Source organism: Dermacentor albipictus, chromosome 9, assembly GCF_038994185.2.
Source record: "Dermacentor albipictus isolate Rhodes 1998 colony chromosome 9, USDA_Dalb.pri_finalv2, whole genome shotgun sequence".
Taxonomy (NCBI): domain Eukaryota; kingdom Metazoa; phylum Arthropoda; class Arachnida; order Ixodida; family Ixodidae; genus Dermacentor; species Dermacentor albipictus.
The window spans coordinates 19358995-19386955 of record NC_091829.1 but is presented as its reverse complement, the minus strand read 5'-3'; the positions used below and the strand labels follow the sequence as shown (position 1 = coordinate 19386955).

The 27961-nt window shown below is 48.7% G+C and overlaps 1 protein-coding gene and 1 non-coding gene across 2 annotated transcripts in view; one reads left to right on the top strand and one right to left on the bottom strand.

The window, feature by feature from the left end:
* LOC139049761 (latrophilin Cirl-like) overlaps nt 1–27961 on the top strand; it is a 1359947-nt gene that overhangs the window by 376636 nt on the left and 955350 nt on the right. The gene's annotated exons all lie outside the window — the stretch shown is intronic.
* TRNAS-UGA (transfer RNA serine (anticodon AGA)) lies at nt 10522–10594 on the bottom strand. The gene has a single exon. It is a non-coding gene; the product is annotated as a tRNA-Ser (tRNA).

The window sequence follows — 27961 nt, the reverse complement described above, 5'->3', positions numbered from 1 at the left end:
GTGTGAGGCGTAATTGCGTTTTCTCTGTGTCTGTGCAATAACTTTAGAGAGACGCGAAAATCTGTGATGTGTCAGTAGGCATGCGGAAGGCAAAGAAAGAAGTCTGCGAGGACGCTTGAGCATGGGAAAGTTTGCACGCGCATTTTTACAGGCGGTGAAAAACGCAACCCCCTCGTGCTAGCTCGTCTCATATGGTCCGGTGATTTGAGATGACTAAAAAGAAAATATTTTTGCGTGGGCGCCACTCGCTCACTCACGATTTCATGGTTCTGCAATCGCCTAGCGTTAAATCTACAACATTTAAATAGAAAAGCTCACGAAACAATTTTAGAAGCCACAGGGATCACGTGACATTGGGTAAAGCATACCGTCCTCCCGCGATAGCTTAGTGTCTAAAGCGTTGCACTACTGAGCTAGACGTAGCGCGTTCGATCGTGGCAGTGAAGGCCGCATTTTAATGGCTGCAAATTGCAAAGAAAAAAAAACACCGCTACTGTACTTACATTTGCGTGCAAGTTAAACCGCTCCAGCTGATCACAATTAAGGCGGGGTCCCCCACTGGTCAGAACCGGTGCGTAGTTTCGCGATATAAAACCTCAGCATCTGATTTAATTTTTAGATGCGCCTACGCTGTAACTTCCGTGCACCTTGGTGACAAATTAATCAAGCACAGGTAGCAAACTCCGGCGTGCGAGTTAGATGCTCAAGCCAAGTTCACACTTGCCCTGCCACTCGCACTAAAACAGCACCTGTTAGCGGAGTCTCCTGTAAAGTTAACGAATCACGCAAGTTTAAAGCGAAGCACGCGAAGAGCACGCGCGTAACCTGCTAGCAGCATCGCTCTGGCCACCGCCAGATGGCGGTGGAAGCAAGGCCGCCGCGAAGCCACCGGCGGTGCCTTGTCACTTATTCATTTCTCTAGCGCGCACAGTCAGCCGCCTCGTTCATAGCAGAGCACGTGCGGCGTATCCGAGACTAGCGGCAACGTGCTCGCGTTCTCGCGCGCGTGTACTTGTGCATGGGACGCCCAAGTGCCCGTCTTTTATGCGGTGGGCAGGTCTGTAGCGTCCTCACAGCCCCGGGCATTTTCGGGGAGATCGGAGCAAGACGAATTCGCGAGCGTCCTCGCTGTGACTGCTTCGCGTGTGCCTCCCTCCGCGGGGTGGCGCGGCGATCGCTACCGACACCGTGGCTGTTAAAACATGGATGCCTCCTCGCACCTAACCGCACTGGGCTCTTCCACACGCTTCTTGCGGGTGACGAAAAAAAAAATAGAAAGAAAGGAAACACGCGTTCGTGTTGCGTGCTTTTGCGTCTCTCTTGGGTTGTTCCTGCTCGTATGCATGCATGCATGCATGGACGGCGTGGCCTCACTGTTAGCGAAGCCTCACTGTTGGCGAGGCAAGGCCCGCGCGGTGAAGCACGTGCTCTGGGGGCGCGCGTCTTAGGTAACGTCTTCGGTCGTAAAATAAGCTGCGCTGTGTTGTTGGTTATGATGCGCACCGGGACTACAAGACGAGAGTGCTTGAGTGTGTGAAGGAGAGGCGCGTTTTAGGCAGGACGAGAGAAAGAGAGAGGGTGAAAAGACAGAAGGCGGAGACATTAGCTAGGGCAGTGGCTGGTTACCGTATTTGTTCTCATGTAGGTCGCCTCCCTTGTCTTTCTTCTGAAAACACGATTTAACATGAGCCATCGACCTCCATTCGTGACCAAATAATATCGACCTACATATGTGAACATATATGTTAAGGTACCGAGCTGAAGGAGTTACCCCATTGCGCCCGCCAAACAAAGCCAGACTGGAGACCCTCCATATACTGGTGTTAAGAAATGCGGCATGCCGATGCACTCCCCGGCACAAAGGAAGACGTCGCCTAAGGGGGCCGAGGACGCCTTTTCTGGAAGAACCGAAGAGATTGCCGCTTGGGGCAAGCGCGGTTTACGAGCGGAACTTACGGTAAATGAAAGTGTATCATGTTTAAGTTCTTTATTCTTTAGTTTTTCTAGGAAACAAAAAGATATGGACCTGCGTCTATCCTAAATATATCTATTTTTTTTAATTTCACGGCGACTGCAACATAGAGGGACGTCGACTTATGTATTCGTGTTCAACCTATATTTGAGTAAATGCGGTAGTTTGCTTTATCGAACGTACCGCTTTGCTGTCGAGGACGCGGTTACTGGTTCGACTCGCCGGCTACGTTCTGATGGCGACGAAACAACAACAACAACAAAAAAAGTGGTTGTGTCCTTCAAATATGTCGCACGTTAACGAAGGCCAAATCGTCGAACGTAATCCGGAACCGTGCAGTGCGTATGGCAGCTTTGGTAACTCTCACAGTGCATGGCTTTCGAAAGTTGTAAACGCCGTGGATTCATGGCTCGAGGTTTGTCGGTCGAAGAACTTCGCTTTCTAGAAACATTGTGGATCATCAGCGGGTTTCTTGTCACGTGCAGGCCCGAGATTCCTGGCACATTTACATTTTTGGGCGATTTGTTCGATCCTATGCTTCGGCGTGTCGCATCTCACGTGTGCTGATCAAAGCATGCAGTTTTATTGAACGCCCTTGGGCTATGCGTCATTTTTTTCCCCCTTTCGTTCTTGCGTGCGTCTTTCCTACGCTGCATGGCAATGATTGAACAATCAGTTGGCACACCCAACTTGCACTAAACCTCTGAATTTCGCTTCACGATCTTGCTTGGAGTCATCGTACGACTGCCCCTGAATCGAATCCTCGCACCCGCGCATGTCAGCAAGGCCGAGCTGCGATTTCGCGCTAAGGTTTATAGGTCCACGCTTCCCATCCTTAACGCCGATTTGACGGAGCCAGAAACTTTTAGACTGATTGAAGCGATTCGGTCTGCTCTTTCCCTCTTCAGTGCATCTGGCATGCGAGCTTCGAAAGGAGTAGTAAACTCTATCCACGGTTCGTTAGAGTGTATGGAGCGAGCAATAATTTCAGAATTTCCGGCTGCCAGATGAAGTGGTTGATCGAGACCCGTGCTGCGCGCCAATTTTATCCTTTACACTCGCGTTTATAGACGGATGTGACTCTTACTCAGATGTTGCCGATGGCCGGGTCATGCCTGAGCCAGACAGTGGACTAAAGGGCGCCGTGTAATTTCATCTCCGTCCTAGAACATCGTCGCTGGCGTGCCTGAAGACGATCTACAGGATGTGACGTCAGGAAGAGGCGGTTGCTGGGTCGTCTGTGTCGATGAAGGAAGGAGCTGCCACCAATTAATGGCCCGCGTAGGAAATTGTGGGCGTGAAATCTGAGAATCATTCTACGTACAACGTGATCATTTTAAAGTTTTCCGTAATTAAAAAAAAAAAGCAACGCTCCTGTTACAGGTAACGTAACTCTAGTCCTCGAACTCGGTTATTCAGAGAGGCGGACATTAATTGCACAAGAAATCGAAACACATATTCAACTAATGGACAAAAAAATTCACGTTTTCACTTCTTAATTGTTTACTTTGTGGCACATACCGCAATTTACGAATTGTAGCCGGTAAGTTTGCAAGTCGTATCCACTTGGAAATAATTTCCAGAATGGCACCAGTTTGGAGAAATGAGCCATCAAACTCGCCATAAGAAGTGCGCTGTTGTTCAACGTGCTCTTTTTTTAAAAGGACGCTGTTTATTTGTGTTGACGCGCCAAAGTAACTGGAACACCCATGTATATTTCGTCCCACAGCTTGGTAAACAATATCTCGGAACTCATGTCATCCCGAAAGTCCGTTCCAAGTGCCGTCGTGCAATCTCACCGGATACAATTCGTAAACTGCAGTATGTGTCGAAAGTTGTTAATTATTAAGTTAGTTATGGAGCTTGTTAATTAATTGAATATGTGTTTCCGTTTTTCTTGCCTCTTCGAATAATCCAGCTCAAGGACGAAAATTGTGCTATCTGCTACAACTCATTTCTTGAAATTTCTGGGAAACATAAAAATGGTCACCCCGTATGCAAAAACGTTTATGAAACGTTTACATTTCTGACAACTCTCTGGGAGTTTGGATCATAACGAATTCTCCTTTTTAAGCATGTATAAGTTCTGGAATATGTGAAGCTTTGTTCGCCTTCAACTTAACAAATTCATCAAACTGGTGCTGCGGCTTTCAATACAATTTTTTTTCACGATCTGTCAATGGGATTTCAGGTTCCGTACTATATTGTTCGATAACTCCCTCACTGTTTATGTGAGGGGGTTATCACAAAATTACATACAGCATCTCTCTTTCTTTTTCTCAGAACGGAGGCGTGTTTTACGTCAATAATTCTTTTCTTTTGCGTTTGATAACTTTGAATGGGCACTTTGTATGGGGCACTATATGAGTTCTTTTAATGCGAATAGCATTCGTAGCTTCAACCAAATTGAGTCTGTCTAGCCTCTTTGCGGTGCTTTTAAATGAGAAAAAAAATATCCCGTAAGTTTTCTCTGAGGATGTTTAGAATTTGACCCTCGTCGCACAGGTTCCTCAAGCTTTTGCGTGCACCACGAATGCCCGTGGGCCGTGAGCGACTGCTTTTCGGCCACATCTCGGCGTTTAGCACGCACCCGCGCAGCTCGGAGGCCACGCATAAAAGAATGGTGACTTCGCGCGGACTTCGCGGCGGCGACGCCAGATGGCGCAACGTGTTCCGAGATGGGCGCGAGAGAGGAGCTCGGCTGCAGTTCACGGCTCATACATGAGGCGTTCCCGCGGTGGTAATACGGTGCGTGTCGTCGCGCTGCTTGAACGCTAATCATATTAACGCCGACAGTCCTCGTAAGAAGGGTTCTCGCCGAAATTTATTCGCACTCATGATGGATCTTGCACGATGATATAGATGAGAAGGAAAACGTGGCGAATGACTGCCATACAGCAAGTTTGAGGTTTAAAACGTAATGGGCGAAAATGTTCAACGCGATGTGTACATTCCAAGGCGAAAAGACTCAAGTTTAGACAGATGCCTGTACTTATACCCACCGTTTCCCCGCTGGATGAACCACCGTGCTGGCTGCTTCCGTCCACAATAGCGCTACTGTTCCCTCTAGTAATTTTTGTAGGAAACACGGTTTGTAAAAAAAAAAAAACCCACACGTGTGCTGACGAAGGTATTTTGGCGATGCGTGTTGCCGCCTAATTGGGAACGCGCGGTTTCGTTGCTGTTATTTGTTTTCCTTTGCGCACTTTTTCTTTCACGCCAAACGCTGTCGCCGTTGGCCCGAGTCCGTCGACTTTGGTGTCGTGCGTGTAAGCGTTCTGTGTGCACTTTGCTTCGCTTGTTTGTTTGAAAGCTCTCTGTTCCGCGCTTCCACTACCACGCGCCCCCGTAGTTCCGCTGTTTGTGCCCTCCGTTGATGGGGCCGTGACCTGAATATAACGCGCGGGAATTAGGCGCGAGGACTAAGCCGGCGCGGCAGTGCATAAGTTTTAATTTGGAGGCGAGTGGAGTGTCGTGGTGACACAGAAATTGCGCGGTTGTAAGCATCTGTGCACGCCTGCACGATAAGTCTAAAATAAAAAAGAGAAAGAAAGAAAAAAAGAAAGAAGAAAAAAGCAAAAAAAAATAAAGAAAGGCTGTGAAGTCCTTCTGAATATATACGCTCATAGTCGTCGTCGTTGTTAGTGTTAACTTCGCGAGATGGTGGCTGAATTAGCGACTGTTTAATGAGCTTACGGGCAACTTTGCCATTTTTTGAGTGTTAGCGAATTTTTTAGTGGTTATGCTTTATGACGTAAATAGCCGTAAGTAAGCCTGAAAAAGTTATTCAGGGAACTTGGGCCGGGATAAATGCCTCGGTGCCATTTTAATGCTATATGATAAATAGCTAAATTTATCGCCACTTCCAAAGAAATGCTGAAGAAATTTTTAGCCTGCCATCAGGGTACATCTAAGCTTCTTTTCTAGGAAAAGCACGAGCTTGAGGTTTGACTGCAAATTACATTTCGACCAAATGACCGTCATTATCAGTTGGCAACCTTTAGCAAAATTTGAGTCTTTTGGACCGTGACCTGGCGGCTTTCTCCGCAAAAAAAAAAAAAAAAAAAATAGTGTTAGCCACACTGGTCGTTGTCAGACTTAAATCAATTAGAGACAAAATGTCTAGCGGTTGAATTCTAATAAACGCTGGCCAGTGAGGAGAAAGCGTCGATGTCATTCGCCTTAATATTGCGCAAGAGAGCGGTTTGGATCAGAGAGAAAACGGGTATACCCGATACTCTAGTTGACATTAAGAGCAAAAGAAAATGGAGCTGGGCAGGTCATGTAGTGCGCAGGTTAGATAACCGTTGGACCATTAGGGTCACAGAATGGGTACCAAGAAAAGGGAACCGCAGTTGAGGACGGCAGAAGACTAGGTGGGACGATGAACTCAGGAAATTCACGGGCGCTATAGTTGGAATCGGTTGGCGCAGGACAGGGATATATATAATTGGAGATCGCAGGGAGAGGCCTTCGTCCTGTAGTGGACATAAAATAGGATGATGCTGATGTTGATGAGGATGATATGCGTTAGACATTACAGGGTTAACAAAAAACATGAACACTCGCCGCTGGAGCCCATTGGCTGTTGCGTTGCTGAGCTCGTGGTTGCCGGTTCGATCCCAACCGTGGCGACTCCATTATTCCAATGGAGTCGGACTACAATAAGGCTCGTTTTATCTGGTGCACCTTACGGAACCCCAGGTGGTGCAAATTAATCCGCCGTCCCGCACTGTGGCGTACGTGGCCCGTGTAATCAGATCGTCGTTTTGCGCGTAGAAGTACCCGTAATTAGATCTTTAATGTCAAAGAACTTATGAAAGTCGCCGATACGCTCGTCTCTCTGGCGCTGTATTATATTGAGACCCGAATTCCCGCAATCGCTCGAGTTCTGTCTATTTCCACGCGCATTTCGAAAGAAAGGGATTGGCATGTTGTTGTCCGCGTTGGACTCTAATTTCTTCGCCGAATACGCACGGCTTGCGCCTGTGGGGTGTCTTTAATTAGCGGACGATGTGGACCGTGAAACGAGTGTCGTGCTTTCCCGTCGTCAAAGGGCGCTGTTATCTCGCGCTGACTTTTCAGTTACGTGTGCTTGTTGTGTCTTCCCGGGGGCGGTATAGAGTTATGCGACAGGCATGACTGAGAACCGTTGCTTAATACGAATGCGTCGCGTTAACACGTGGGACCAATTCTTCTCCATTCGCTGAAGAGAGTGTGTTGACCTTGTTCCGTTTGTTAAAGTGCGCTTACGTGGTTGCTGCTTGTTTGTGCGTATGTAAGCTTGTATGCATGTGCATACGTGCGTGCGTGTGTCTACGCGTGTGTGCATCGGTGTATGCGTGAACCGGGTTAATTGATGCACGTGGTTCTCCAGTGTATGTGAGACTCGGACGGGCAAATTGAGAAACACGAACTGAGAACGAAACGTGGAGAGTTTGATTCGTGCATTTCGTATATAAGTTGCAGTTCTCTTTCGACTACAAAGAGCGCGTTGCGTCTTTAGACGTTGACACACCCAGAGGAAGAGTGTGTAGGAAGGTAGTTAGGTTACAGAAAAGCAGGGAGGTTAGCGAGAGGTAGCTCTATCTGGCTAACTTTGCACAGGGCTGAGCGCAAGAGAGCAAGAGAGGATACAGGAACAAAAACTAAGCAAAACGTGTACAGTGGTAGCAGACTTCGTTCTTAAAGTCTGTCACGAAGGCTCTAAGACATCAGGAAGTGTAGCAGGCGAAATGTAGTCTTATGTGGGGTCTAGAGAGGAAGAGAGGATACAGCAACAAAAACGAAGCAAAACGTGTACAGTGGTAGCAGACTTCGTTCTTAAAGTCTGTCACGAAGGCTCTAAGACATCAGGAACTGTAGCAGGCGAAATGTAGTCTTATGTGGGGTCTAGAGAGCAAGAGAGGATACAGCAACAAAAACGAAGCAAAACGTGTACAGTGGTAGCAGACTTCGTTCTAAAGGTCTGTCACGAAGGCGCCCTAAGACGTCAGGAACTGTAGCAGGCGAACTGTAGTCTTATGTGGGGTCTTTGTCTGGGAGTACTGGCTAGAATCTTCTTTTTTTTTGTTTATTGTTCTGTGCAACCCGAACGCAGTGGCAGCGATATCTCCTCAGTCATCTAATCACGAACCTCCTGAATATAGATACTAGAAAATTTGAGTTCTCCTGTTCGATCTTGATTTCCCCTCGACGGTGTATGTAGGTACCACCTCGGTACATGCCGCGCGCATCTTCAAAACGGTAAACGCGAGTCCACCCGAAAACATACAAAGCGAGTCCCTGCGCTTTCGGCTGGCGCCGGGGCACGCGAGCTGGCAATCTGGCAACACGTTACCCGCGGCACTCTTCGATCAACATCAGCATGCGAAACGAGCTCCCGCATAAAAAGAAAACATGGCGCAGCTCCAGTACTAGCGCTGCTAGGCGCCATTTTGAGGCCCGAGGTGGCACCGCTTCTCTTCTCCGTCCAATCGCCTGTCGTGACAGCACCGAAGGATTCGCTGGCGGCGCCGTGCACGGTGTTACACGCGTGTCCACGACGTGCTCGCAACGCCGGCGATCGGCAGCGCGAGGGTGTTTGTGCCGGGCGGTGCTTGTGTGTTGTGCGCGGTCGCTTTATAGCGTGGCGCTGGCGGCGCGGTGACGTGAGTCGAGGGTTGAACGACCTCGATCACGAGCGGTCTCTCCGTTCTCTTGTCCTCTTGCTTATTATTGCTTTTTGGCGATTTTGTGCAGCCTTTCTTTTGTTTCTATGCGCCAGTTTTGAAGGGACATTTCTTGGTCGGATGTGTCGTATGGAGGATCCAAGCACGTTTGCTCGCAGACCGGGATCACCGGTTCGCGTGCCACCTTGAAAGAAAGTACTCCCCCGCCCACCCCCCGCCATCCTTCTTACTTCACGTCACCATCAGTCCTCCGTGACACCCTCTAGAGTGTTTTTCGTTCTATGTTATTGGGTTTCTTTCCTTTCATTTCCCATTGCCTTCGCTCTCTCTCTCTCTCTCTCTCTAATGTGACGTTGAACGTTATGAAATAAAGTGCACTACAGTTACCTTGGTAACACTGAAGTACCGCATCTCAGACTTCAGGCCCTACATGACATTTTGCTGTTGAACGTGATGTAGCCGGTTCCATTCCCGACCGCCAGTGTGACAGCGTGTCGGTGGTGTGAACCGTTTGCAAAAAACAACAACATCAAAATACAGCTCATTTGCCGTACAATTGCATCGCTCTACGTAAACCATGCTATAGCATCAGGTACATAATGCTGTCACTACTAGGAGAGCGTTCCCATGGCGTTACTGGTAACGAAGACGCGAAGCCTTGACCTAGGCCTTCCAGTAAGGGACATTGATCAGCCGCAGGAGCGATTTCTGTGGGAGGGATATTGCCTGCAATCAGGTCGGTGCACGCCACATAAAAAAAAAAGAAAACACCGAGACTACTGAGTGGACTCTGGAAGACGTGTATCGATCCGGAAGCGCACGCGGTGAATAGGATCCAACGTCTGTGTATGCCGACACCTCCCTCACGCGAAGTACCAATCTATAGCCAGTCATGTGTGTCCACTGGTTGTTTTCGATTTATTTCTGTAGCCAGTTGCACGTGTGCGTAGCTTTGTCTGTGTGCGCGAAAGTGTGCTCTCTCCATCTCCTCTCTCTCTCTCTCTCTCTCTCTCCATCCATCCATCCATCCCCATGCCCCTTCCACCAGTGCAAGGTAGCAAACCTGACGTGTGTCTGGTTAACCTCCCTGCCTTTCCTGCCCCCCCCCCCCCCCCCATTTATATATATATACTGCTGTCGTTTTTGCTTAAGTTTTGTTGGTCAAATCCAATGTGCAGCGAAGACTACTGGGAACGTCAACGTCGCAGTAGGAGGGGAAGTCCTAAGTGTGTGCTGTACTGGCTCCTGGTATTGCGATGCTATATTATTGCGATAGCAATTATGCTAACACTCGAGCCGTCGCCGTGATGTCCCAACATCGGGCAGCCAAGTAAAGATACACCTCAGGCGTTCTTGACGCCACGCAGTGAGGCCACTTCCTCCCCTATCCTCCGCCGTAGCTGTGACCTTTTGCTGCCGTTCGCGAGGTGGCGGGTTCGTACCCGGTTTCGCAGGCCGCATTGTGATGGCAGCAGAATCTTGAAAAAAAAAAGAAGAAGAAACGCGTTTATTGCACTGGGTGCACGTTAAGGAAACGCAGGTGGTCCCAATTTATCCAGAGTCCTTCAGTGCGATGGGCCTCATAATGAGGTCGTTGTTAGAAAATTTGCTAGAGTACCCCACTATTGTGCTCGTCGTAGCTTCAGTATTAAAATAAATAGCTCGTCTTGCTAACGTGGTTTGAGTTAAGGGCGTGACTCCTCCTACTAGGTTCCTTCACTCAACGCCCTAACATATCGTCTGTCGTACAGAATGAAAATACCATAAGAAGCCAACAAACACTGACGCCAAGGACACCATAGGGGAAATGACTTGTGCTTAATAAATGAAATAAAGAAGCGATAAATAATGGAAATGAAAGGTGATGAAAAAACAACCTGCCGCAGGTGGGGAACGATCCCACAACCTTCGCATTTCACGTGCGATGCACTACCAATTGAGCTACCGCGGCGCTGTTTCTCCATCCACTTCCTTGGCTATTTATGTTTCCTAGTAGAACGCTGGGAGTGTTAGCCAGCGCCGCCACTCACAGACCTTGGCCAAATAATGAAAATATGGACCTTAATAAAGGTTGCTATGGCATGGTCGATTTTCGTTCTTGAGATGTGGCGTCGCAGCAGATTTTATAATTCAGTAAAAGAAATACTGTATTTTTTTAATTGGCGCCCACACAATGTTTGTATGCTCTACGCCTGTTGCAAATGCTTCGAGCGTCATCGCTTTTATGCAACAACTTGCCGATTGCTCTGTCACCGAGAGAATTTAAGAAACGCTAAGCTAAACCAGTTTTGAGCTATAGATTACTCTTAGTATTGCATCTGCTTAGCTCTTGAAAAAAAAATTATGTTATCCTCAAAACTTCTTCAATACCCACTCACCAAAAATTTGGGGGGAATTGTTAGGGCTGCTGCAGGGACTAAGCTTGACATAAAAAAAAAAACTACGTCTATCTTACGTAAACTTCTGTTCTTTTTCTTTTTTTCAATACATTTTCGAGCAACGCTTATTTTTCGCTTGTAGTACTTCTTTATTTTTATTTTTTTACAGCAGGGAATGCAGTAACATGTTGTCCAGCATAAAGATGGCCTGAGGCACAGCTGGATTCCCTGAGAAGTTCAAAAATCTCGAAGGCTGTGGAATGGAATTCGCTAATACGAACCGCGTCCTTCTGAGTCGACGAATGTGCGTTTTCGACATTCCTCCCGCTGTGTCACAATCGCCTTCGCAAACGCAATCTTCGTAACTCACATGCCCCATAGAGGGCGCTTTCTGCGGTCCCAACCCGCGGAGCATTAATGCGGAAAGCGAATTTTTCGTCTGCACTTTTTTTTTCGTCGAAGTTCGCACGACCACTTCCAGGGGCCTGGCGCTTATCATTAATTCAACGCAAAGCACGACTACGAACACCCAGAAACTTTATTTCGTAAGTCGGCCATTTGGCGTTGGGGACTTCTCAGGCCTAAAGGCGCGCTAGCTGCTGCGAGTGAGATTCAATGAAACATTAAGAAGTCAACGCGATAACAAGCAAGTGCAGCCACTCCTTTTGTGTGAGTGCGCGCGTTCACCTTGAGAAATAGTTCTTTCGAAAAAAAAATAAAGAAGAAACAGAGGAGGCCATTTGTAACAATAACACGTCTTTGCCCTCTTGCTAAGCCGAGCGTAAGTGCTCGTTGACACCGTATTTCTCCAGGAACGGTCGGTCGACGGACTGTGTAGTGCCTGCTTTCCCGCGAAACATTCTATTTTCACCCTCGATATATCCATATTGCATAATAATTTCGCGGGCGTTCGCAGCGTGCCCCCCCCCCCCCCCCCCCCGGCTTTTAGATTCCCACGGAACGGGTCGTCGTCTGCAAGCAAAGTTCGATAATTGCGTGCAGCGTTGCGGAAACTGAGGCAAACTCCAGACGTCACTGCGAGTTTAGCTTCTTCCTTTGCCGCGCTGGATCGTCTGCTTTTCAGGTCAGACAACGCTTCGTACTTGAACTTAAACCAGGGGACATCTGTGGCAACTAATAGGTGCCTTGGAATTGTTTGCTCCGTGTCGTGTACTGGCCCTTCAAATCACGCAGACGAAACTGGTAACTTAGGTAATGAAGGCTGAAAAGAACTATACGTGTAAAACTCACAATGGTTAACGGCTCGTCTGCTAGTCTGTCATGAATGTTGAGCACTGAACAGAAGTGCCTGAACTCCACTGCCCGCCGCGCTTGGTGTTTCTTCTCCCTAGACCCACTTTCGTTGCTCTTTCTGGCGAACATGTTGTATGAAGCGACTGACATGCGTGTGCAGATGGCATTGCATCAAGCAAACAAAGAAATTGTAACCATTCGCCTGCAGCATTTCGGGTTAAAAATTTTCGCAATGTTAGTACGAAGGAGCGCGAAAGCTGCAACGCGTCTGTACCTTTTCAGTTAGGGTGGGGATGGCGAAATAAGCGTGACTCAGGACCGCATGCCGTTATTTCCTACCCTTGCATAACCCAGGGCGAACGTGGGCACAATGCAAGGCAATAATGGCCCCACAGATGAAAAATTTGGCCCAGCGTTGGCCACGCTTGCGACGATACTAGTGCAGCTAGGACTTGTTTAACGACTGGCCGAGCAGCAACGTTGCATTTTGTTTAACGAAAGTGCGCGTGTGCGCTGTTGTGTTTCGTTTATCGACGTACGCGTTTCAATTCATTCTGACAATAGGGATATGCATCGTGTAACGCATTAAAGTAAATTCGGACGGGCTGCACAGCGTATTGCAAGGAGTATGGCTCGTGGAGAACGCGAGTCTTTGTTCCACCTTAACGCCTCGAGCTGGTTAACGCGAGACTACGCCGCGGAGCTTCTGTAACACTGCACGCTTCTAGCGGCACAAAGCCCGCCAACACTGCGCTGCTTCCGAGGGGCGCGCGGCGCTTCTCAACTTGCAAATTGGGGGCAATTCATTCTGTCGCTCCCGTCCTCTCCCAAGCGGCACATCGTCGTCCCGTCGTTGCCGCGCCGCTGTTCTTCGCCGACCTCTTATTCTCACAGTTCCAAGTTATCTTTCGTGTCGTTCTTGCCTGCTTCGCTGTTTTTTATTATTTTATTTTGGGAGAGATTGTCGCTAGTTCAGACTCCGGTATGTCCCAGCTCTGCAAGACGTACGAACCGAGGGTTTCTTCTACTCCGCCTCCGGCATCGGGTGATCTACTGGGGGCCGGGAAGTAGTAGAAAAAGAAAAATGTTGCCCGTACCCGCCCCGAGAAAGAGTTCTCTCGCCTTTGCCCCGCAGTTGTCGCAACCTCGTTAGGACGCTAGCTCATAGGGTTTCGTCAGATGCGCCCGCGCGCGCCTAGTGCCTTCGGGGACTTTTGGGAGCGGTCGCGTCTTTCGCACTTTGCAGCAAAACAGTTATAAATAAATGCGCCACTTGTAAAACGCGAGAGCGTGCAAGGGCTTGCGAGGGCAAGTTCAGGTCTTTCTTGCACACGGCGCCACTCAGCTTTTTTTTTGTTTTGTTAAATGTGTAGGCCCTACGCTGCCGGTGATCGCCCAGCTGACTACAAGCTGCTGGAGGTTGTTGGTCTGGTGCGCCATAAGTTCCAACGGCCTGGGTAATACAGAAAGAACTCTCGCGCTCATCAACCAGAGGTCAGGAGTGGCATGAGTGCCCCGTTAACCGCAGCCAAAAAAAAAAAAAAAAGCTTTTCTGGTGAATGCGCGGAGTGGCCCATAGACTTTTGACAAAGCTTGTAGATGCTCTTCTTGTTCATCAATTCCCGCTTCAGGGGCACGTTGACTAATTTCCCGTAATGTGGTGCAGGTATGCTATACATGCCTTGGTGAAGTAGCGGTGTTTGTGGCGGCGTGGTATTGTGGCCTCCATCTAGCGGTTACTTGTTGGATTTGGACTGTTTCCTCCGTGATTTACGCTGCTGCGTTTCATACACTTTTATCGCCTGTTTGCGTGATTAGGCATTGTAGGGGTTCGAGGACGGACTTCGGGATGAAAACCAAACTTGGGAGGTTTTATTTTACATTATTTACAAGGAGGTGAGCGACATGTAACAGTTGTACAGTCATTACGGGCGGGCAGCAACTCGGACGCTGCGGCCCGCGGCAAAAAGTTCGGGAGAGGTGAATCAGGGAAACAGGGCATAGTCTGGTCTCTCTGGAACGCTTCTTATAAACCCTTCGAGCACTGGAAGTCACGTCATGTTCGACCAATGGGAGAGTCCGCTCAGATGACGCCACTTTCAGCCAATGGTAGGCGCCCGTGCGATGGTGTTATACCCGGCGAAGAGAGTCGGCGCCTTGTCCTCCTCTCTTGATGACTTGATCCCGGTGCTGCGGCCCCTCAGCGGTAGCAATTGTCTTCTTCAAAGGCGATGAAGAGGTACGCTTGGGCCTTCTCGGCACGTCTGACTGTCACGGCGCATTACCGCCGTCTTGGTTTGCACCCACTTCCAACAATGCCGTGCTATCCCCTCGGTTTCTGGAAGAGTCAAGCAGAGAATAGCTACCGGCGGCTTACAAACTTGTTGGCTCGTGAACTTGTTTGCACTTGTCTGGTGCTCCTCTGGAATGTGCTTTCCTGCTTCTGCATTCCTCAATTAGCTGTACTGCGATTCGATGTGGTCCGGGGGAACTCGAAGCAGGCGCAGGAAACAGCTCCATATTTAACAGCATATGGCATGTGTACAACGTGTTTCAGACAAGATGATACGCGATCCAAGTGATACCCTGAGAATTAAGTGCTACCTCAAGTAAAACAGCAGCTTGTCGCGCATCTCGGAGGTGCGATAAGGGAGAGAGTGAGCACTGAGTACGTGTGGGCGGGACACCATTCACAGGGACACTATAAACGGTCTCTTAAACCGGTGTACCTCAAGTATTGCAGTAATGCACGATTCGCTTTTCGTGCCAGTGACGGGTGTGGCCTGTGGCCACACCCGTCACTTCGTCACTTTCGAGCTGTCCTATAGCGCTTACGCCGTGTGTTTTTACATTCGGGCAGTTAAAAGCGAGCGCTCGGAACAAAATGATCTGGTTCATTCAAAGTGACACGTTTCAGTTCAGGGCGCTAGAGGGCTCTAAAGGATTCCGCAATCCCTGAAGGGCTGGGCATCGCTGCAAAAGAAGTAGGAGCGCGGTAGGAACTCGTCAAATGTATACCGTAAGTATATCTTGCCATTGGAATTACGAAGATTTTGTCATATTTGTACATTCGAATGTCGAGGGAAGAAAGGCGAAGGCGATTTCGGAGAGCTTAACGTGAAAAACAAAATAAATTAAGCGTACTGCTGCGACATGTGCTCAGACATAGCATTAACAAACTATAGCTATTTAGTCCAGCCCGTCGTAGCTGTAAGCGGATTTCAGTGTTTCAGGGTCAGGTTTTCCTCATGAAAGATTTATTTGTCTGTAGACGGTGGCAGTGGCCGGCGGCAGTTCATTGTGAAAGCCAGTAGTGACATTTGATTCCCGATACCATGCGGTAATGGATATTTTTTTAACCTCTGCTTTTCAAGCAGTGCTGTTCGCCGATAACATTTAATTTGTGCTACGATGGCGAAACGGAAAGAGCATCGGAGTGGCTGTCGCTTATAGCTCGAAGGCCAGCAGAACTAACCTCGAAGTTACTAAAGAAAACAGCCCGCAACTTTTGAAAGCTTCAACCGACGCAAAGTTTTTGTTTCTCGCTGCCACCGCAAAGTGAAGAGCAGGCTTTTGTGCAGGCACTCCGGCTCGAACCAGCTGAAATGTCTAGACACAACCCTTGCACAGTGAGCTGCATCGAGTTGCAACGCGTCGTTTGAAGTCTATCGAGGTGACAGTAAACGCAGTCTCTTTGCGTTTCCTTTCGAACCGCTGCATGTGCGACAGTTCACGAGAATATACATATATATATATATATATATATATATATATATATATATATATATATATATATATATATATATATATATATATATATATATATACACACACACACACACGCAGGAAAGAGACGACGAACTTTTTGGAAGACTTCTTTTACTTAACGTTTTCGGCTGGTGGACCAGCCTTCGTCAGAGTACAGTAACGCATGTACAACACATACACAGCATATATATATATATATATATATATATATATATATATATATATATATATATATATATATATATATATATATATATATATATATATATATATATATAAACGAGCAGACAGGCGGTTAACCGGGGGGCCCGATTCTTTGTGAGTCATGTCATAAGCAACCAACAAACACTGACACCAAGGACAGCATGGGAGAAATTATTGTGCTTAACAAATGAAATAAAGAAGCGATAAATAATGGAAATGAAAGTGGATGAAAAAAACTTGTCGCAGGCTGGGAACGATCCCACAACCTTCGCATTATTTCATTTGCTAAGCACAAATAATTTCCCTACGTTGTTCTTGGTGTCAGTGTTTAGTGTTTGTTGGCTTCTTAAGATATGTCTCATATATATATATATATATATATATATATATATATATATATATATATATATATATATATATATATATAATCATCCATTTTCGGCACTGCAAAGGATTTCTCTTATACACGGGCTGTTCTTGTCTGTCAAGAGTTTTCGAGATTACGGTACTCTAATATCCCCCTTCCCCCCGCCCCCCTTGCTCATTTTTGCACGCGCGTGTGTGTGCGTCGTACCATGCCTGTTTTTCCCCAAGACTATACGCGTCGGGCGCTGCGAGAACATTTTCGCTGCGTGACGTCGGTCTCTCCGCTTCATTACCCTCGGAACATAAGGCGTAACGCACGAGCAGCGGCGGAAAGCAGCGAATGCTGTGCCGCGAACCTCCGTGCGGTAAATACACGCAGCACGAAGTGGCAGAGCCAAGCAACGCACCCGTAGCATGGAGGCTCGAAGAGGGGTTAGTGAACTCTTGAGTCGACGCCAAAGCGACAGAGGGAAAGAAGCGGCGAGGCCGCCGGATCGGAAGGGTTGAACGGCAATCTTTGCCCGTTTGCCATCGTTTATTACGAGGAAGAAGATGAAGCTGACTTCCGGCGGAACTTGGTCCTTCGAACGCCTCCCAACACTCGCCCAAATGTGTGGAATGGTTTCCGAGAAGCAGACTCCGTGTAAACGTTGCGTCAGAGGTCACGAAAGCAATGCTCTACGCCTCGTTTGCCGCGCGCAGAGAAATCTGCCCGAGTGTTCAGGGGTAGTTTCCTTGCTTGTTGCTTTTAAGTGCGATCGTGTGCATTATGAGTATACGCTTTTCGGAAGCGCCGTGCAGGATCGTCAGAAACATCTATAGATGTTTATCTTTATACGAACGATGATGAACGTCTATTCGTTTCTTGTGGAGACGGCACTGCGTGTTCATAGGAGCTCACAGTTGCCCATGGGGCTAAGAGGTTCTGCATTGCCTCACTGTTCGGCCATAGACATGGCGACGTAATAGCGTTCTCCTCGCACCATCGCTGTACGCGTAGTTCCGGTGTATAGGCGTGACCATCGCTGGGCCAACTATGTCCGATGTAATTGCCAGTGTGGCCCCATGTTGGCTGCGCCTCATACGCTATACCCATATAAATGCCTCATATAATACCGCCATCGTAGCAGCGGGCGACGAGGGCACTGTCGCGGTTTTTGAGGGCGACAGAATCGGACAGGCGGCTGTAGCCTGAACAGATGTTGATAGTGCTGCAAGTGCCACTGTGCTGTGCGATGACAGTATTCGGGGACAGTGACCGATTGTGATTGTGTGTCTATGCTCCTTCCTTTCCTTATCTCTAATTTGTTACCACTTTTCCCCCCCCTCCCCTCTCTCCCCAGCATAGGGTAGCCAACCGGATCTTTTTCTCTGGTTAACCTCCCTGCCTTTCCCCTTTCCTCTCTCTCTACATGAAATGTCTACGAACATGCATGATAATCCTCGAGGGTTAATTGCAGCAATCAGTCGTTGTGCAGACGGCGGAGAGGCGTTTTGTTTCCATCCGTCCCAGTTTTGTCAATCGATCAAACGATCAGCCTAATAGTCGATTGAGTCGATCAATCACTCGATGTTTCAATCAAGTAAGCAATTCTGCGTTGTCACAGTCCTTTAGCAGGACAGACTTATGTATATCAACAAAACTTTGACGTCCCACTTTAGCTTTGCGCGTCGGCACGCTCATGGCTTTCCGCTAATAAGCAAAATCGGAGGTTCGAAGTCGTCGGTCATTGAAACCGAACAAGAGAAACACCGACAATACTAACCACAACAACAAGAACACAATTGGTCTGCATGGTTACGATGGTCGTCGAAATGTGTCTCCGAGATTCGAAAACCCGTAAATTGTTGCTCGCTAGTCTGGAGCTGACTTGTGCTAGTGGCGAACGGCGGAAACGCGAATAAAGCGTAGCAGTTTGTTTTTATACCTACTCATTTTTGAATTTATGGCGATGGCAGCATCATCGCAACGCAAAACGACTGGAAAATAAAAGCCAACTGCGGGAAGCATCTGCGACTTTCCTTGCGTTTTGCACCTCGTTTTATGCAGGCGTGATTTACGCTCGGACGTTCACTTTTGCGGCTGCTGAATATTTGACGAAACGATCCTCGTAACGATGCTGAGCACACACCGCGCTTTCGATTATGACGTCATGACTGTAGTTTATTATATCTTGGTAGTTCTTATCTTAGATTACTCAGAGTGAACTCGGCTGCCACTGTGGCCTTTGACGCAGTCAAACAACATCGCTCCTGCACATCAAAACAATGCTCTCAACCAAACTACACTAGAAGTTTTTTTTTCTGTCTCTCTCGCAATGTCATCTGGAGTTCCTGCATGGTTGCTATATACGTTATGTGAGTTCTCTGGATGTTCTGAGCTATAATTCAGTGGCTGGGCCCAGTACATTACGACGCTGGATGTACGAGCAAACGGTTATGCACGTTCCTTTGCGAAGGTTCCTTTTTGACTCGCTTAACCACGCGGGAGCCTGGATATGTGTTTGCGGGGTTACCACCACCCGCATTAAGCCTCGTATATGGACGGTGGCGAGACGTCGTGCTTCTTGTCAGCGTTTACGTCCGACATAGTGCTTCGAGCCTCGGCCAGCTTTCAGGCCGACCTAATGACATTGCACTGCTATGGCGTTCCTTCATGGGGCGGAACGAAACCGTTGTGTCCCTGGTTGATTCAGTGAGCGCAGAGACTGCTCTAACGATACGTATACAGCCTCTCGCAATAAGGGGAAGGCCGGCTGGCTGTTAACGACAGCCGTCTCCCATGGCATTTGCTCTCCTATACACTCCGGCTGTACGTCACTGCTCCGTCTGTTCCATATGTCTGGCACAGTCGTCTGCACCCGTCTTCTTATCGTCTGTTATGCCGAATTTGTCGGGTTGCATCTACAGGCGGACGCACGACCAAGACACCAAAACAGGGTTAAGAAAAGCCTCGCGACAGACGAACTGTGTTCTCGCATGTATGGAAAAGTGGGAGCACTGCGTTTCGCCGCCGGGAATACCATTCTGCTCACAGTGAAGGCTCCGCCGTGCCGTGAACTTCGCCATCTTGTCAGCTCTGATTGGCTAGCGGAACGGCCGCTCCCTGTCTGATTGGATCGGAACGCAAACATGGCGATTTTTTTTTGCCAGAAAGCACGTCATCTTCGAATGCATGCATGCATGCATCTTCTCATTCATTTTATTTAACAAAAAGGAAAATCTGGCATAAGCCATTTCTTGATGAATGCCATCGTTAACGCGATTGGCAATGAAGCTGTCTCTGTCGAAACGCGTCATTTGTGAGACGTGTACTGCAGCCGAACTCGTCCCTCGCGCTTTCCTCCGGACGCGCTGCGCCACCTAGTGCCGCTGCCATGAAGTTTGGGCGTGGCGTGTGCGTAATATATATTTATACAAGAGTGGCTGTATATGTAGGATGCTGTTCCGATTCCGCCCAGCATCTCGGAAATTTGAAATAATTTTTTTTTTCATAGCTGAAGAGTGGCGGTTCAAGTTGGCATTCAAAGAGATTCGTTGAAGAGTGGGACATACCCAACTACCCAAATTCGTGTCAAGAAGAGATTGAAATGCGGCAATACCCTGTAGCACATACCCCTCGACACAAGTTGACACCGAAAAGGTACGTTGAAGAGCGGCACATACCGGTGGCGCATACCTATGGTGGCCTAAGTCGACTTGAAAAAGGTTTCTTGAAGAGCGGCATATCTCCTGTGGCACATATTCAGTCACCTAAGTTGGTCCAAGGGTGCTTTAGAACACGTTTTCTTCACGTTTTCCGCCCGGTGCTGTGCTACCCGTTAGACCGCGGAATACCCAGGGACCCCAGGACGGCGGATCAAACGGTTAGACACAAACAAGAAAACGTTCCGCAAGGTGCGAGAAATATGATAAGAATGCTATAGCATTAAAACTGCTGTTGCTTTGCCGGTTATGGTTGTTCCGGACGTGAAGAATGCATTCTAGCGCTAACCCGGACAGCACGAAGAGGACAGGGAGAAGTATACGTGCCCGTTCTTTGTTTGCTTTCGTTGTGTTCTCTGATTTCGAGCCACTTCAATAGCCGTCGTCGGCCTCGTTTCGAAGCTTATAGAGTAGGCCGTTTGCCTAGTCGACTTCAAGCGCACGCGGGAACATATTTCGAAAAAGAAGTTGTCCATTCCCCGAAAACAGCACAGCCTTAAATGCTGCACAGCTTACAAATAAATGTTGTACTACAGATTAGGAGGACAGAGAAAGAGGGTGGCTGTAAAGATCTTTAGTTTACGAACTACTTTCCGGCGCTCACGGAATTCGTGAATCATCGCAGTGCTACCATCTCTGGACTTCCATCGTCATTATCACGAGCGCCTTCTATGTTCTCTGCGGCACAGAGACTTCTTCCAGAAATCGCCGAATTACGCATGCCTAGTGCCGGCTCACACCATCTTGTGCCTGCGAATTTCCTGATTCCATCGCACCACCGTAATCTTTGCCCACCCTGACTTCGCCTCTCTTCTCTTGGCACCCGTACGGCAAGTCTCATAAACCACCGGTGATTTGCCCTATGGGTTAGATGTCGTGTTCAAAGCCATTTCTTCCACGTGATGTCAACTAGAATGTCGGGTACCACCGTATACACTCTTATCCACGCCGCTGTCTTCCTGCCTTTTAAGGTTACGACTATTATTTTTCGTTCCACCGGTCGTCTCGCGTTCTTTAACTTCTGCTCAAGCTTTTTTGTTAAATTCCAAGTTTCTGCTCCATACGTACTGGGTCGTATTAGCGTATACAGTTTCCAACTCAAACAAACAAGAATCTGCGTGACGTTTAATATAACAAAACAAGGGTCATACGTTTCGTTTTCGTTGGCTTTAATGATGGGCCTCTAACTTTCCCAATATAGGGAACAAGTGGCGCCGAAGCGGAGATTCTGGACTCAATAAGATTCCGCCATATTATCCAATCGCCATCTTTCTCAGTTCCGATAGAGAAACCATAGCAACGCTGCGAGCCTGATTGGCCCAAAAACGCCAGCTCGGCGGGATTTCGACCTTGTCCAGACAGAACATAACCTTGGAAGAACAGACGGAAGCGACAGTTTGCGGCCGTCTGCAATGCGGCGCGCCCTCTGTCGCCGGGAACCCACTTCCGAGGCGAAGCGAAACGGCCGGTCACTTGGCCGGAACGTATTGTTTGAACGAAAACGATTGGGGCGTCGAGCGCCCCGGCGTTTTGGCCGTCTCGGAGACGGTCGTCCGCACTCAACCATCGGCGTGTAGCGCGACGGCCTGTACGGCCCACGCGTCGTCCGAGCAGCCGTAGCCGCGGTGCTTTGTCCACTGTGCTGCTATATACGACTCCTGCCGCTGCCATCTTCGCCGAGCAGCCGAACGGACAATCTCATTTTGAGGACCATCGGTTCTGCGCCCGCCTCTTTCTTCTCGGCCCAATTTCGTGGCTGCATTGAAATAAAGGCCGCAGTGCGCGGAACGCGGAGCTTCGCTGGCCGTGGCTAGTATGGCGGCGTTTCCTTTACTCCACGACTCTCCATTTCCGTGCAGTGCTCCGGAATGCACACGATAGATCTATCTATCTATCTATCTATCTATCTATCTATCTATCTATCTATCTATCTATCTATCTATCTATCTATCTATCTATCTATCTATCTATCTATCTATCTATCTATCTATCTATCTATCTATCTATCTATCTATCTATCTATCTATCTATCTGTCTGTCTGTCTGTCTGTCTGTCTGTCTGTCTGTCTGTCTGTCTGTCTGTCTGTCTGTCTGTCTGTCTGTCTGTCTGTCTGTCTGTCTGTCTGTCTGTCTGTCTGTCTGTCTGTCTGTCTGTCTGTCTGTCTGTCTGTCTGTCTGTCTGTCTGTCTGTCTGTCTGTCTGTCTGTCTGTCTGTCTGTCTGTCTGTCTGTCTGTCTGTCTGTCTGTCTGTCTGTCTGTCTGTCTGTCTGTCTGTCTGTCTGTCTGTCTGTCTCTCTCTCTCTCTCTCTGTCTCTCTCTGTCTGTCTGTCTCTCTCTGTCTCTCTCTGTCTCTCCAACTCTGTAAGTGTGTCTGTACGCCTGCCTATCTTTGTCATCCCGTAACTACCATGCCCAGTGCAGGGTAGCAAACCTGAAGTGCGTCAGGTTGAACTCCGCGCCTTCCCTTCTTTATCTCGTGTGACTTTGGTAACTGTTAGGGGTACTTCATGCAGTTTTCGCGGATCATGTGTCGGAATTATGAGTGTTTCGTTTATAATCAAGATTTTTGACAGTATACAAGATTGGCGTGCCGTTGTCCATCAGGATTCGAGCATTTCTTCGGGGCGCGGCAGCCACCGGTGCCTTCTACGTTTGTGTGGTCGCGATTTTCCCGCTGTGCCGTTGTCATTATCGCCGGGCAAACTATTGCTTTTTAGTTTACGCAAGTTGTTTTTCTTTCGGAGACGCAAGAACATTTTCTTGTGCGTCGCCTAGTTCTCCGCTATTCGGCATGTACCTTTTCGTCGCGCTGGACGTTATGTACCACAATAATGTCAAGGCAACAGCCACAGTGATCTTTCGGGAACGCGACCTAGAAGCGAGATCCGCCTTCAGGTGTCGGTTATATCTCGTCATCCATATCTCGGCCGCTAATCCAGGTGTCATCGTTCCAATGGACCGGTGTCTCGCGCTCTCTGATGAATGGGTAATCAAAACAAAACAAAAAGCTTTGGAGAAAACTTTGGCTTGACACCAGGCAGTCCCGCATTGCAGAATCTCCTTCTCTGTCGCCACGTTTTACGGTGACCACACTGTTCTGCCGGCGCGCCGGAAACATGGGATAAAGACTGCGCGCATAGTTTCCAAATCGCGTAGATTCCGAATGTTTCATGGTGTTACGTCAGCGGTAAGATTTCTTAGATATGCCAGCTGTCGGGATTTCTTGCATCTTCGTGACGAGCCCACTAGCGAAACCCCGTTAGGCGACCAAAAGCATCCTAACGTATCCCGTGGTGTGGTTGTTTGCCTGCGTTCAGCTTGTCCAATCTCTCCTTCTCTGGGGTTTTCATGGCGATGCCCGAGTGTGTTGCTCCCCAGTGCGCTTGGTTTCCCGGTATAGGTGTTAATCGATGTGCGCTTGTTTGGGTGCTTCGCCAACATGCTCAGCGCCAAATCTTCCTCCCGATCGACCTGTCGTGTAACTTCGCTCGATCGTTGCAAGGAATACGATTGTCGTCTTCGGTGCTGCAGCGTACGACTACGGCAGTCATTCGTAGCTGTCGCACCCTTTGTGTCTTTGGAAGAGTGTGCGTTGGGTGCGATTGGCGCGGCGGTGGAAGACATTAGAGAGTTTTAGCCAGTAGGGTGTACCGGTAAACGCAGGGGGACTGGTTGAGCTCTGCGCACGGGATTAGCGCACACGGGGTCAGCGCCTACTATACGGCATGGCTATACAAGATCGGACTCGCCGCGTCTCCGTTTCGTGTGATTTGAAGGACTTTAGCTGATGTTGAAGACTATGTGTTACACTGCCCTGGACTCGTTACAGAAAGCAATTTTTTGTTTGACGTATTCCACCGTCTAGGCTCTCGATGGAAAGGACATCGGGTTTCCTCGCCGAGGCGTCCCGACTACATTCAGGAAGAACGTGTCCCTACTACTCTTGAAGTTCTTATAATGATATATAGGCTTAGCCAATGGTTGGAAACGATTCGCAGGTGCGTCTCAGGGCGTTGTCTCAGGGCTCAGCGCCGCGCGCGGGATGGTTCACGGGCTCCGCGCTTGAGCCCATCGATGCTTCGACGTGCGCGTCGTCTTGTTCACCCTTCTCACGCTATACGCTTCTGAACTGTGACGAACTTTTCCGAGAGGCGGCGTTCGGGCGACGCAACAGTTGCCGGCGTTCCTTGCAAGGAGGCTAGAACCAACGTTACTAGAATCGTCTAGTAACGTTGGCTAGAACGTCCAGCTTACAACATCCGCCTCCCTCTGCGCCACCAGGTGGCGTCCAAACCAAACTAATCCGACCAAACCGCCTGCGCATTCCGGAATGCCGTACACACGCTAAACCTCTCTCTTAAAAGCTTACCGCGACATGATCGCGCGTAGGGCCGACTTGTTATGGGTCCGATTTGATCACGTGACGCTCGCTCCTGCAGTTTTTATGCGAAGCATATTACGAGAGCACAACCCAGCTCCTCAGGCGCGGCGGTGTTGCCTTCAATGACCTTTGACCCCATGCCATACCACGTGACACCGTGACGTCACGACAGAGGAGAAACGGGGCTCCAACTCGCGCCGTCGCTCGCGGCATCGCGGCGGTATATAAGCAGCTGCGCTTGCCTCTGCTAGACACTCACGAGGTGAGATGCCTCCTGGAGACATTATAGGTGGCTTTGGCTCAACTCTAGCAAGATGGGCTGGGTGGGAATCGAACCAGGGTCTCCGCAGTGTGAGACGGAGACGCTACGACTGAGCCACGAGTACGATGCTTCGAAGCGGTACAAAAGCGCCTCTAGTGAATGCGGTGTTGCCTTAGAAACGAGCTGTTTCTAAGGCGTGCGTCTCTTGCTCAGGCGCACATTTCGTTGCCGCGCCGAACGCTGCGTTGCTCGACGCTCACCGCGTCCAATGCGGGGCGCGTAGTCTCTACGCCGTAGCCCATTGTCTTACGTCCCTTGGCGGGTCGACGGGAACGCTGTCGCGTTCCACTCTTGAAGGCGAAGCAGTAATGCATGAGTTGTTTCTTCGTCTAGCCGAACCAAATATAGCCAAGCAACAGCAGTTCACCAGGCTAAACAGTGGTTCAACAACTAAAATAAAGGCTAGTATGCTTCGCATCCTGGGCTTAACCTTAGCTAAGCCACAACCATTTTTTCCTTCCGCCGCGCTTTCGCCGCACTCCGCCGAGTTGGTCAGACCGACGTTACCAGAGGGTCAGACGGAGTGCGTATATTGCGGTGCGCAGTAACTGCGCCCTTTCGCCGCCGCCAAATCGCTTGCGAGGCGCGCTGTTTTTCTCCAATTGCAGGGCGCCGCCGCGCTTCTCGGTGTTGTGTAGCCTTGGACGAGGCCACCCCCCCCCTCAACGGGTTTCTTCGCTCCTTATTTCCTTCCGGTTTCCTCGGCCGTTGATTTCCGCTTTCGGGACTCGAGAGTCCCTTCCTCGGACGTTCCGGGTGAGAAGACGGGAAAGGCTGACCGGACGCATTGTTTCTTGGCGGCGATTCGCGGCTGCCATGTTGGAAGAAGAAACAAAAGCGGGCACAAAACAGAGACGCCGCGGAGTCGGTTGTGTACTTTCAATTGCTGCTGACGCTTCGCCCACGTGTGTGTTCGGGCGAGCGAGCGGGGGAGTCTCACCCGAAAGGAAGGATGCGATCAATTGGCCGGCACCCCCGCTGCTAAGGCAATGAAGAAGTCGACGCGAAAGCGTGAACTCGGCGCGCGCCTGCGTTTTGTGTTTGTTTGTTTGTTTTTTTGTTTTGTTTTGTTTTGTTTTGTTTCGATCCCTCGATTACTTTTTCCTCTGCTTCTGGAATGCTGTGTGCGGCGCCGAATTGCGAAGGAAAAGTTTTGTGACTCAGTTGGTGTATCTACGGGTCAGGGAGCGCGGGGGCTTTATTATATTGTACCTGTGTACGGCGGAGGCTCCTGGACTACCATCGGGTTCAGGGATCACTGCTGGCTCCTTAACTCTTACTCTTGAATGAGTGCCCCCCCCCCACCCCCCCTCCCCCGACGGCTTATCTTTCAATCGGCGTTGCTCACCTTCGTTTGTTCTTCGCGGACTGTTTGCCTGTGCGCCCTCGCCTTGGGTGATTGCAAACCTCTTTGGTTTCTTTAATGAATACGTGTTTTCTATCAACACTCAGTATTTGAACAGCCTGAACGTTATTGTTGGGTCGGTGTGCAGCGTTTCTCCGGGAAGCCTAACCTCTTTTGTTTGTGCCTGGACAAGTGTCCGGCATTGTTAATTTAGTTTTAAATCTCTCTTTCATTTATCCAGATCTCAAGTGGTCGAAAATGAGGTGGAGTTCTCCACAATGCGTTCATCATAGGTGACTGTCCTTTTCTTACTTTATTTTTTTTTTTTGGTGGCAGGTGGTGATGCTGAGGCTGGTGGGTGTGAAGTCGGACTCACCCGTGTGTCCTCTTAATAGGCGATCGCCCAGCCTGAGGATATCTTGCATTGTCACTGAGACACGTCACTAAATTTACGCTAAACTGCACTGTAACGGAAGTAAAGAAGGAGTGAATGTAATGGTTCCCTCGCGTGCTGTGATGTTGCCCCCTGGAAGTACCAGACGTTAATTAATTAATTAATTAATTAATTAATTAATTACTCTCTCGGCCAAAGGCATTAAAGAGGGTAGTGGGTTACAGCAAACGAGAAAAAGAAGCAAATATAAGCAGTGACAACGTTTAAGTACAAAGGCTTCTGATATTGAAGTTTTAGCTATGGTTTACAACGTCATGATAAATTGGTGGCAAACTAAGGTAGCAAAGCGGTAAATATAAGTGCACTTAGGTTACAACCGTGCAGTATACAACAACAAGAAAAATGATTCGATTACACAATGTTAGCTAGAGCTGCTCGAAATCTTTGGTCATCGTAAATGGATACGACTTCAACAGGAAGATGGTTCCATTCAGTGGATGACCGGAGAAGAAATCACTGCAAAAGAGCTTTAGTGTGACATGACGCAAGACCAACTTTATAACCGTGGTCGATTCAAGTGGTCGATTGGAGGGGTCGATTCGATTGTCGTAGTATGCGCATTACTAAAGAGAGTGCTAGATGTATCCTGCATGGAAGCTTTTTTGCTCAATGATCGTCATCTCTGCAAGTGTCAGAGATACGAGTGGTGCAAAGAAGGAACTAATGAATGAATGTAGAAAATTGGAGAGAAGGAAGCGATGACAGAAGGATAAAGAAGGAAGGAATGGGTGAATGAAGGTTGGGAGGAAATAAGGTAGGGAAAAGAAAGCCACGAACGAAGGGATATTGACAGAAGAGATGAATGAAAAGGAGGAATGAAGCAAGAAAGAAGCAGGACGAACTCGCTTGCTTGCACGCTCGTATATGAAATTGAAACTGTTGAGTTTACCTACCCATAACGATTGGCCTCCGGTTACTTTTCGATGATCATTCATCTCTATCTTAATCTTCAATCGCCCTCGCTTCCTACTCCTGAATTTTCCATGGCCGCTTTCCTTTACAGCCTCTGCTATAAACACAGCTGGCCGCCATAGTATACTACATCCGCAATGCAGATGCATCACGAAGCAGGGACTGCGAATGTGTGTTCGAATGTCGTTATTCCAAAATGCAAGCATAGAGGGAATAACTTCCGTATTTG